We start from the raw sequence: 11,878 nt of genomic DNA on the forward strand, positions 1-11,878 counted from the left end.
AACTCTGTCTCAAAAAAGTAATAATAATAATAAAAATTTTAGAAAGTATTCCTTCCCAAATGCAGAATATGTGACCTTTGACTTTTTAGCAGTGTTCCATACGTAGAAGAAAATTGACATTGAACGATAGCCTTAGGAGCTGGTTCTGTGCCAGGCACTTGATAGCTCTGTCTCATTAGAGAAAACATTATAAACAAGCAGGTACTATTTTCCTAATTTTACAAGTCAGCAAACTGGGATTTAGGTTAAGTAACTTCTCCATAGTGACCTGGCTTAGAAGTGATGGGGTTGGAATTCAAACCCAGTGCTCTTGACTCGAAAGCCTTTTTATTTTATTGCGCAACAGCTGACATAAATTCACCACAGCTTCTGTATCAGTATCCTGCATAACACTGACCCAGTCTGCTTTGATATACGTAGTTTTTCTGTAGAAGTGCTGTTTTGCATGAATGCATGCATGATGTGATCAGGGCATTTGGTACTGGTCCTCCCACTCCCAATTTTTTTTTTTTTAAATGCCTGTTGGGTTAAAAATTTGGGAGTTGGGGCCAGGCGTGGTGGCTCATGCCTGTAATCCCAACACTTTGGGAGGCCGAGGTGGGCGGATCATGAGGTCAGGAGATCAAGACCATCCTGGTTAACACGGTGAAACCCCATCTCTACTAAAAATACAAAAATTTGCTGGGTGTGGTGGTGCGCACCTGTAATCCCAGCTACTCGGGAGGCTGTGGTAGGAGAATTGCTTAAACTCAGGAGGCGGAGGTTGCAGTGAGTCGAGATTGTGCCAGTGCACTCCAGCCTGGGAGGCAGAGCAAGACTCCATCTAAACACACGCACAGAAAAACGAACAAAAAAGAAATTATAATTAAATTAGAGTGGAAGAGATAGATAGGAATCCAACAGTTATAAAATAGTGCCAGTTGCCATTGTGGAGGTATGCACAACTCACTTAAGAAACATGAGAAGGGACCTCTGGAGGGGCAGGGTCTTAGTGAAGACTTTCAAGAAAAAGTGATACTTATGTTGAGAAGCAGTTGCCCTGGGAACTGGCTCTGAAATGGGAGAGCTCAAGAAACAGCATCAAGTAGTATGACTGGAGAGGTGGGTTTTACCTCGGGTGTGAGGCAGGTACCTGATCTTGGAGGGCTGTCAGAAACGTTTAGGACTTTGAACTTTCTTTTTTATTGTTGTTTTTTGGGACAGAATCTTGCTCTGTTGCCCAGGCTAGAGTGAAGTGGCATGATCTTGGCTCACTGCAGCCTCTGCTTCCCGAGTTCAAGTGATTCTCCTGCCTCAGCCTCCCAGGTAGCTGGGATTACAGGTGCATGCCACCATGCCCTGCTATTTTTTGTACAGACAAGGTCTTGCTATGTTGCTCAGGCTGGTCTTGAACTCCTGGCCTCAAATAATCCTTCTACATCGGCTTCCCAAAGTGCTGGGATTACAGGTGTGAGCCACTGCACCTGGTGCCACCTACATTTATATATTGAAGCCCTTACCCCCAGAACCTCAGAATGTGACCATATTTGGCGATAGGGTCTTTAAATAGGTGAGTAAGTTAAAATGAGGCCATTAGTGTAGGCCCTCATCCAGTCTGACTGGTGTCCTTATAAAAAGGGGGAATTTGGATATGCAGAGACAGCAGGGAGGTGTGCACAGAGGAAAGACCATGCAAAGACACAGCAAGAAGGTGGCTGTCCACAAACCAAGGAGAGAGGCCTCCAGAGAAACCACACCCCCCCACACCTTCATCTTAGACCTCCAGCCCCTAGAACTGGGAGAAATAGATTTCTGTTGTTTAAGCTGCCCCGTTGGTGGTATTCTGCAATAGCTGCCTGAGCACGGTAATGCAGGAGGCACAGTTCTAATTGCCTTTATAATTATGACTGCTGCTTCCACACCACAGACCCTCTTCCCACGGGCCCAGACACTTACCGTAGGTTTGTGATGTTCACCCCAACATACTCAGGGATCCCGGAATACACAATGTTCATCTGAAAGGCAAGGGGCCACTGTGTCATTCCAGAGAGACCATGGGGCCTCTCCGTGGGACATCAGGAGGGCACAGGACCGGGGGATGCTCCTGTCCTACAGCATCATAGCACACTCATCAAATGGAGTGGTTTCTTTCCAGAGACCTGCCCTGCCTCAGGGGCCTCCTGCAGCCCCCAGGTAAAACCTGGCCTCATCTCTTCCCCCCTCCACTGGCAAGCCCTGAGGACGTGGGGGCCTGAGGGAACTCCTGCACATCTAACAAGGGAACAGCCCCCTGCTGCCTTCTTACCCTACAAACTCTGCTCTGGGGGGGACTGAGTGGCCATGGGGCCTTGCTCTCCCAGACTTACCTGTTCTGTGAATGTCTTATTGAACTCCCGGAATTCCTGGGAAGAGTGGTTTTTTAGCTCATCGGTGAACTTCACACTGGTCACTGTCACAGTCAGTTCCATTTGGGCAGAGACAGTCTCCGGTGGCGCTGAGGTGGGTAGACTTACTGAGCAAAGCGTCCCTGAGTTTCTTACTCAGAAGTTCTGCCCCCCAGCCTAGGTGGAGGGAGTGACCTCCATTGTATTTTATGGTAAAATTTTGTGCCAAATTTGTATCCAAAATACACCTTCTTGTTTTATTTTATTTTCTTTCTCTTTTATTCATTTTCTTTTCTCTTTCTCTTTCTTTCTTTCTCCTTCCTTCCTTTCTTCCTTCCTNCCCGGGTTCACGCCATTCACCTGCCTCAGCCTCCCGAGTAGCTGGGAGTACAGGTACCTGCTACCACGCCCGGCTAATTTTTTTGTATTTTTAGTAGAGACGGGGTTTCACCATGTTAGCCAAGATGGTCTCGATCTCCTGACCTCATGATCTGCCCGCCTCAGCCTCCCAAAGTGCTAGGATTACAGGCTTGAGCCACCGCGCCCAGCCCTTTTTTTTTTTTTTTTGAGATGGAATTTCGCTCTTGTTGACCAGGCTGGAGTGCCATGGCGTGATCTCAGCTCACCACAACCTCCACCTCCCAGGTTCAAGCGATTCTCCTGCCTCAGCCTCTGGAGTAGCTGGGATTACAGGCATGCACTACCATGCCTGGCTAATTTTTTTGTATTTTTAGTAGAAACAGGGTTTCTCCATGTTGGCTTGGGCGGTCTCAAACTCTCGACCTTAGGTGATCCGCCCGCCTCAGCCTCCCTGAGTGCTGGGATTACAGGCGTGAGCTGCCGTGCCCGGCCGAACATCCCCACTTCTTTGACCATTTCTCTACTTGTAACAGGCCTGAGGACCTGAGGTCCCTTTTTTCCTCAGTAGGTAGTTGCTACTGTTCACTTTATAACCAGGGCTCTTTCTCAAGCCTGGGAGGACAGTGGGATATAGCCTGCTAGGCCCCTTCTCTCTTTTTGTTCATTGTAGACAAGAGACAGAGAATGATAATAAGGATATTAGCTCTTAATATGTGCTACACACTTAACTTGCTTCTCAAGGTTGGCATTCTTATCCCCTGTTTTACAGATAAGAAAATGGAGGCTAATATAAATTAATTTATTGAAGGGCACACAACTCGTAAGTGGTAGAACCTGGATTCTAATCCAGAGTCTGACTCTAGAGTTTTCTATCTATTTACTACCTCTACAACAAAACTAACCTCAGCCAACTAACATTTTTGGCATTCTTTCTTTTTTTTTTTTTTTGAGATGGAGTTTCGCTCTTGTCACTCAGGCGTGAGTGAAATGGGGTGATCTCGGCTCACTGCAGCCTCCACCTCCTGGGTTCAAGCGATTCTCCTGCCTCAGCCTCCCAAGTAGCTGGGATTACAGGCTCCCGCCAGCATGCCCAGCTAATTTTTGTATTTTTAGTAGAGATGGGGTTTCACCATGTTGGCCAGGCTGGTCTAGAACTTCTGACTTCAGGTGATCCCCCCACCTCAGCCTCCCAATGTGCTGGGATTACAGGAGTGAGCCACTGTACCCAGCCACATTTATAGCATTCTTACTGTCCCTTCTGAGATAGGAAGTGGAAGCCCCAGTGGACTTTCTTTTTTTTCTTTCTTTTTCTTTTCTTTTTTTTTTTTTTTGAGACAGAGTCTCTTTCTGTCCCCAGGCTGGAGTGTAGTGGTGCGATCTCTCACCGCAACTTCCGCCTCCCGGGTTCAGGCGATTCTCCTGCCTCAGCCTCCCACGTAGCTGGGGTTACAGGAGCATGCCACTACTGCCTGGCTAATTTTTGTATTTTTAGGAGAGGGGTTTCACCATGTTGGTCAGGCTGGTCTCAAACTCCTGACCTCAAATGATCCACCCACCTCAGCCTCCCAAAGTTGTGGGATTACAGGCGTGATGCTGGAGTGCAGTGGCATCATCTCGGCTCATTACAACCTCTAACCCCTGGGTTCAAGCGATTCTCCTTTGTCAGACCCCTGAGTATCTGGGATTAGAGGCGCCTGCTGCCAGGCCCAGCCCTCCAGTGGACTTTCATTCTCCATTTGTTATTGCTGAGAGTGGAGCTCATCAAACAGCCCCCAGCTCTTGTAGGGAAAGAAGGCAGAAAGACTTCTTTGTGCAAAGTGCATTTTCTTACAAGGCACTTGTAGTATCTAGTGGAAATGTCTTCCTGTAAACGGTTCATTCAACAGCACTTACAGTTTACTAGCTGCATCCCTGATAATAGACAAACGCTGCTGTGTGGAGCTTCATTCTAGTGGGAGGAGAGGGATAAAAAACAAACATGGCGGGGCGTGGTGGCTCACGCCTGTGATCCCAGTACTTTGGGAGGCTGAAGCAGGTGGATCACGAGGTCAGGAGTTTGAGACCAGCCTGAGCAGCATGGTGAAATCCCGTCTCTACTAAAAATACAAAAATTATCCAGGCATGGTGGTGCACACCTGTAATCCTAGAAACTCAGGAGGCTGAGGCAGGAGAATAGCTTGAACCTGGAAGGCAGGGGTTACAGTGAGTCGAGATCACACCACTGCACTCCAGCCTGGGTGACAGAGCAAGACTGTGTCTCAAAAACAAACAAACATGTTCACATAAGGTGTCATTTGATGAGAAGTGCTGTGAAGAGAAATACTCAGGGACGGAGTATTGTTACAGAGTATTTCTCTGGCCCAAAGGGACAGACAACAATCATTTGTGTATAATGTGTGCACTTTTAGGAGGTGGCCTTGGAAAGAATTTCAGGGATGGCTGGGAGCTTGCTCAGGGAAGAATGTTCCCAGGTACAGGGAACAGCAGCTACAGAAGGCCTTGAGGTAAACGCATTATTGAGCTGTTCCAGGAATAGCAAGGAGGCCAGGCATGGTTAGAGCCTGCTGTGCAAGGGGCACAATGGCAGGAGGTAAAGTCATTCCTTCCTTTTTTAAAAAAATTTTTTTGAGATACAGCCTTACTCTGCCACTCAGGCTGGACTGCAGTGGCTCAATGTCAGCTCACTGCAACCTCTGCCTCCCGGGTTCAAGCAATTCTCCTGTCTCAGCCTCCCAAGTAGCTGGGATTACAGGCATGCACCACTATGCCCGGCTAATTTTGTATTCTTAGTGGAGTTGGAATTTTACCATGTTGACCAGGCTGGTCTCGAACTCCTGACCTCAGGTGATCTGCCGGCCTTGGCCTCCCAAAGTGCTGGGATTACAGGTGTGAGCCACTGCGCCCAGCCAACTTTCAGTAAAAACTTACTGAGTTCTCATAACTGTTTTTCAATCATTTCTGACATGTACTCTCTTCCCCTTGTTTTCATCACATTTTAATATCTTTGATATTGAAATGCTTCGTCTTTTTTTTTTTTTTGTGAGACGGAGTCTCACTCTGTCACCCAGGCTGGAGTGCAGGGGTGCGATCTCGGCTCACTGCAAGCTCCACCTCCCAGGTTCATGCCATTTTCCTGCCTCAGTCTCCCAAGTAGCTGGGACTACAGGCGCCCACCGCCACGCCTGGCTAATTTTTAAAATATTTTTAGTAGAGACAGGGTTTCACCATGTTAGCCAGGATGGTCTCGATCTCCTGACCTCGTGATCCGCCCGCCTCGGCCTCCCAAAGTGTTGGGATCACAGGTGTGATCCAACACACCCGGCTGAGATGCTTCTTATAAATAGATGGTGTAATCACTGTTGGCCAGGTGGCAGTTGTGACATAGTTGTCATTTCCTGTTTAGGTGTGAACCTGGTTATACCTGTTCATGTAATCACCCCTTCAGTTGAGTGCTACAGTGTTAAATTTAGTTGCCATTTTAAATGCCTTCCAAAAATTACACTTAGATTTAGCAATGAAAGCAAATGTTACTTTGTACACAGAGAGGAATGGAAACAGGAGGTGGGATGTCTGTTTGATGTTTCTAAAGAAAATGTTTGTTGTTGGGGTAGTGACCACAATTCCATGTTTTTTTTTTTCTTTCTTTTTTTTTTTTTGAGACAGAGCCTTGCTCTGTTACTCAGGCTGGAGTGCAGGGGCAGGATCTCGGCTCACTGCAACTTCCACCTCCCGGGTTCAAGTGATTCTCGTGTCTCAGCCTCCCGAGTAGCTGGGAGTATAGGCACGTGCCACCACGCCCGGCTAATTTTTGTGTTTTTAGCAGAGGTGGGGTTTTACTCTTGTTGGCCAAGCTGATCTTGAACTCCTTAACTCAAGTGATCGGCCTGCCTCAGCCTCCCAAAGTGCTAGGATTACAGGCGTGAACCACCGCGCCTGACCCAATTCCATATTTAATTGCCAAACACCACCAAGTGAATTAGGGCAGCAGTCCGCAACCTTTTTGGCACCAGGGACTGGTTTCGTGGAAGACAGTTTTTCCATGGGCAGTGGTATGGGGAGGGGAAGGGATGGTTTTAAGATGATTCAAACACATTATATTTGTTGTGCTCCTTCCTTCCTTCCTTCCTTCCTTCCTTCCTTCCTTCCTTCCTTCCATCCACCCACTGCCCACCCGTCTCGCTCTGTCACCCAGGCTAGAGTACAGTAGTGTGGTCTCAGCTCACTGCAGCTCCGCCTCCTGGGCTCAAGCGATCCTGCCACCTCAGCCTCCTGAGTAGTTGGGACCATAGGCGCACGCCATCATGCCCGGCTAATTTTTTGTATTTTTGTTTTTTTTTGTTTGTTTGTTTTTTTCTTTTGAGACGGAGTCTCGCTCTGTCGCCCAGGCTGGAGTGCAGTGGCCGGATCTCAGCTCACTGCAAGCTCCGCCTCCCGGGTTCCCGCCATTCTCCTGCCTCAGCCTCCCGAGTAGCTGGGACTACAGGCGCCCGCCACCTCGCCCGGCTAGCTTTTGTATTTTTTAGTAGAGATGGGGTTTCACCGTGTTAGCCAGGATGGTCTCGAACTCCTGACCTTGTGATCCGCCCGTCTCGGCCTCCCAAAGTGCTGGGATTACAGGCTTGAGCCACCGCGCCCGGCCGATTTTTTGTATTTTTGGTAGAAACAGAGTTTTACTATGTTGGCCAGGCTGGTGTTGAACTCATGAGCTCAAGCAGTCCACCCACCTCAGCCTCCCAAAGTGTTGGAATTACAGGCATGAGCCACCATGCCCAGCCTGTGCGCTTTATTTCTATTACTATTATATTGTAATATAGAATGAAATAATTATACAACCCACCATAATGTAGAATCAGTGGGAGCCCTGACCTTGCTTTCCTGCAACTAGACCGTCCATCTAGGGGTGATGGGAGAAAGTGACAGATCATCAGGCATTCGATTCTCATAAGGAGTGCACAAGGTCGATCCCTCGCGTGCAGAGCTCAGTGGAGGGTGCACGCTTCCATCGGAATCTGATGCCACTGCTGATCTTGCAGGAGGTGGTGAAGCTGCGGTAGGAATGCGAGTGATGGGGAGTGGCTGTGAATACGGATGAAGCTTCTCTCCCTCACGTGCTTGCTCGCTTGGTACTGGTCTGTGGCCCAGGGGTTAGGGATCCCCGCATTAGGAAACTTCAGAGAGGCAGAATTCCATAAGTGTGTGAAGCCATGTCACATTGTATAACTGAACATAGGAGGATTGCATTTCACACTCAGACAATGCAGCCTTAGGTCAGAGACACTCCACATTCCTCAGAAAGAAATTTCAAAGCTTTGAGAGCCTGGTGTAACTGGTGACAACTCTGTCCTTGTCTGTTGTTCAGGCATTTTGTTGTAGTTTAATGTGCCATATTTTTTTTTTCTTGGTGGTGAAAAATAATGGTGCAGTTTACAGTCTGACATATTTGATGAAATAGGGTCTGTGTCCAGCATTGTTCTAGACCATGAGGATATACCAGTGGACAAAACAGACAGAAGTCTCTGGTGTATCCTCATGGTCTAGTCCTGGGCATTCTGGCTGCTGTGAAGAGAATAGATAAGGAGGAAAGTGGCCGAGAGGGGGAGAAAGGGTCAAACACTAGATGGTCAGATACATTTTGTGGGTAGAGCCGATAGGATTGGGTAGTGGGTTGCGCGTGGGGTGTGAAAGAGTGGAGTGGAAGGTGCCGGGATGAGTTAGGTTATCATCGAGTTGATTGTTGTAACAGAGGACATGAAGTGGCAGCTGCTTAAGCCAGATAGATATTTATTTCTCTCTAAATAGAAGTCTGGGTAGGAGGCCGGGGCTGGTATGGCAGCTCTGTGCTCATTAGGAGCCCAAGTGCCTTCTGTCTTGTACCAACTTTCCTACCATATGGCTTCCATCTTTTGGCCCTTGTATGTCTGCATTCTGGCCAGAGAAGGGAGGGGAGGTCATGTGCCTCTTCATGGCACAGATTGAAAGTTGCACAGATCACTCCTGTTTACCTCTCACTGGCTGGAACCCAAGTCACATGGCCACAGCTACTTGCCGGGAAGGCTGAGAAACATAGTTTTTCTTGGGCAGCCATGTGTTCAGCTATACGTTCTCTCACATCAGAAAGGGAGAACAGTCTATGCGTTTCTTTCCAAACCCTTCTCCCAAGGGAGACAACCCCAGATCAACTTCAGAATCCAGAATCCCTGGATGATGTACGTTCCAGGAATCTTTAGTTTAAAACAAAGTTATCAGGGGGCTCTGCTGTGCCCCGTACCATGGTGGAGAGGTTAGGATAATGGAAGTAGAAACTCCTATTTGGAAAAGGGAAGAATGGGGAGTAATACCCTGTGCTGGTCCGTAGCCATTGTCAACTCCTGCCAGGCTGAGCTGTGAGCGCTTCCTGCCCTGGGAGTACTGTGAGGTTCTGACCTCACCTTTCTGGCAACCTTGATTCTGGTTTCTTGGAGGAGCTCCCTTGTGCCTGGCCCTCTGTAGCCTCTGACTTTACGGAGAGTTTTTCTGTGTTTCTTTTCCTCTGGGGTCAGGTCTGAAGTGGACGTTGGAGGCTATTGTCTTTGTAGGGTTAAACAGGTTCTCCAGTTTGCTGCCTGTTGGATATTGAAGGAGTGGGCTTTTTCAGCCCTACTTAGCCCCAAATTACCAGACTCTGTAAACTTTGATTGTAGGCCGCGGACATTCCTTAGGCAGATCTATATTCCCTTTTATCTTTGTATGCGAATTGGCAAGCTTTGGCTTGAGTCTGTTTCATGCTTGCGGGACTTCTTGCTTGAAGTGGCATGAAGCCAGTAAGCACCAAATTTTGTATTGTTCAACCAGTTCCCCTAGAATTACAGGCCATGTTGGCATGCAGGCTGTTTTCTAAGATACCACGGGTTTTGCCAAATGTTTTATTGTGACTTACAAGGACCGCCATCCTTCCATCCTACAATACCTGTGCCCATGCTGACCCCTAAGCCAATGCTACATATTTGTATTCTGTTAAGGTTGATTACTTCCAGCTTCTAAATTTTGTGTATTAGTTAGGATATTGATTTGACTGCTGTGGCAGAGATTGAAAGTAATAATGGCTTAAACAAGATAGAAGTTGATTTTTTTCTATTTCAAGTGAAAATCTGGATAGGTGATTGAGAGCTGGCTTAGTAACTCCATGACTGCTAGGGGGCCAGACTCATGCTGTTTTGAGCACTGTCATCCTCTAGCTTATAGGCCAGGAGGGCTGCTCCAGCTTCTCTGAGGAAATCTGATTCCCAGTCCTCAGGAAGGGCCTCAAGTAGGAGGAGAGGGCATGTTCTATCCCGTAAGAGCGAGGCCAGAAAGCTTCGTATATCATTACTTACATCTCCTTGGCTAGAGCTTAGTCTCCTGGCCACACTCAAATGCAAACGTGACTGAATGCATTTTATTTTATTTATTTTACTTTTTCAGAGACAAGGTCTTTTCTGTCACCCAGGCTAGCATGCAGTGCAGCCTCTAACTCCTGGGCTCAAGTGATCCTCCTGCCTCAGTCTCCTGAGTAACCAGGAGGTGTGTGCCACTGTGCCCAGCTAATTTTTAAATTTTTATTAGAGATGAGGGTCTCACTATCTTGCCCAGGCTGGTCTTGAACTCCCGACTTCAAACAGTCCTCCTTCCTCGGCTTCCCAAGACCCTGGGATTACAGGCATGGGCCACCACATCCAGCCTGAATGTGTTTTGGGAGGCAACTAGCTTTTCTACCACAGGGATACCAGGAATTTTGGCTTAAGCAGCTCAGAAAATGGAGTTGTCATATACTGAGATGGGGAAAATTGAAAGAGAAGATTGGGAGGGAGATGTTGTCATCTGGTTTGAACATATCATGAATATGTTGCCTGTTCTTTATCCGTGTGGAGATGCGAAGTAGGTTGTGTAGGAGTTTGCAGTTCTGAGGGGGATGGTTGGGGTTAGGGATACTAATCTGGAAGTTGTCATTGTATTTAAAATCATGAGAGTGGATAGATTTTACCTAGAGAGCGAGCATAAATGCAGAAGAGAAGAGGACTGAGCCTCCATCCATTCAGCAATTAAAGATTGGGAGATCAGGAGGATTCAGAAAAGGAGACTGATAAGAAACAGCCGCTGAGGTTGGAGGACAGTCTAGAGAGCATGGAATCTGGTGTCCCGGGAAAGAAAGTATTTCATGATGGGAAATGTTCAACTGGGTCTAATGTTGATAAAATTAGAGGAGGACCAAGACTTCACTATGGGATTTGGCGACCTGGAGGCCCTTGGTTACAAGACTGATTTCATTGCTGACTAGAGCAAGTTCAAGAGAGAATGGGAGGAGAGGGGAGGGAGCTCAGGAGTGAGGCGCAGGCTCCAGGGGTGCACCGGGAAGCCATCTGTAGCTGGCGGAAGCTATGGGTTTTAGAAGTGACAAGAAAACATGTGGTGAGCATATCTTTTCTGTTTTAACTTTTCCCATTCTCTGCTATAATCACTACTTTCTTTATTCGTTTAGCACTCTGTTTCTCTCTCTTTCCCCGAGGGAGGAAGTAAAGAGGTAGAGATATATTTGTCTATCATTCCTGGCATGAGGTTTTGGGCCTGAAGAGTTCCAAATAATAAATTTTGAGACACAATATGGGGAACGTTGGATCATGTTGTTTTTAGAGCTTAAAAAAATAGCTGAGTGGCAAATATTTAAGGGTAGGGGACTTGAATATTATTTGTTTGCTTAATTTCAACAAATATTTGTGGGCTTTGTGCCAGGTACGGAGGGCTGACTATGTGGAGATTCTGCTTGAATATGACGAAGTCCTGGTCTTTACCTTCAGTGACCTCCAGCTCCAGCTGGGGACACAGGAACACAGCCAGCTATTCAAGTGCTAAATAGACATTTCAGTAAAGGGGGTACAGTTGATGGAGCAGTCAATTCTGATGGGGAATGTAGGGAGGGGACTGGGAAGATTTGAATTAGTCTTTAAGGATGATTAGGATTTTGCCATTTGGAACACTGTAGCCAGGCGCAGTGATGCACACCTGCAATCCCTGCTGCTTGGGAGGCCAAGGCAGGAGGATCACTTGAGCCCGGGAGTTTGAAACCAGCCTGGGAAATATCATAAGACCTTTTCTCTTAAAAAAAAAAATCTATCTATCTATCTATCTATCTATCTATCTAT

The sequence above is a fragment of the Rhinopithecus bieti genome, unplaced genomic scaffold (assembly GCF_001698545.2).
Source record: "Rhinopithecus bieti isolate Rb0 unplaced genomic scaffold, ASM169854v2 scaffold_16234, whole genome shotgun sequence".
Classification (NCBI taxonomy): domain Eukaryota; kingdom Metazoa; phylum Chordata; class Mammalia; order Primates; family Cercopithecidae; genus Rhinopithecus; species Rhinopithecus bieti.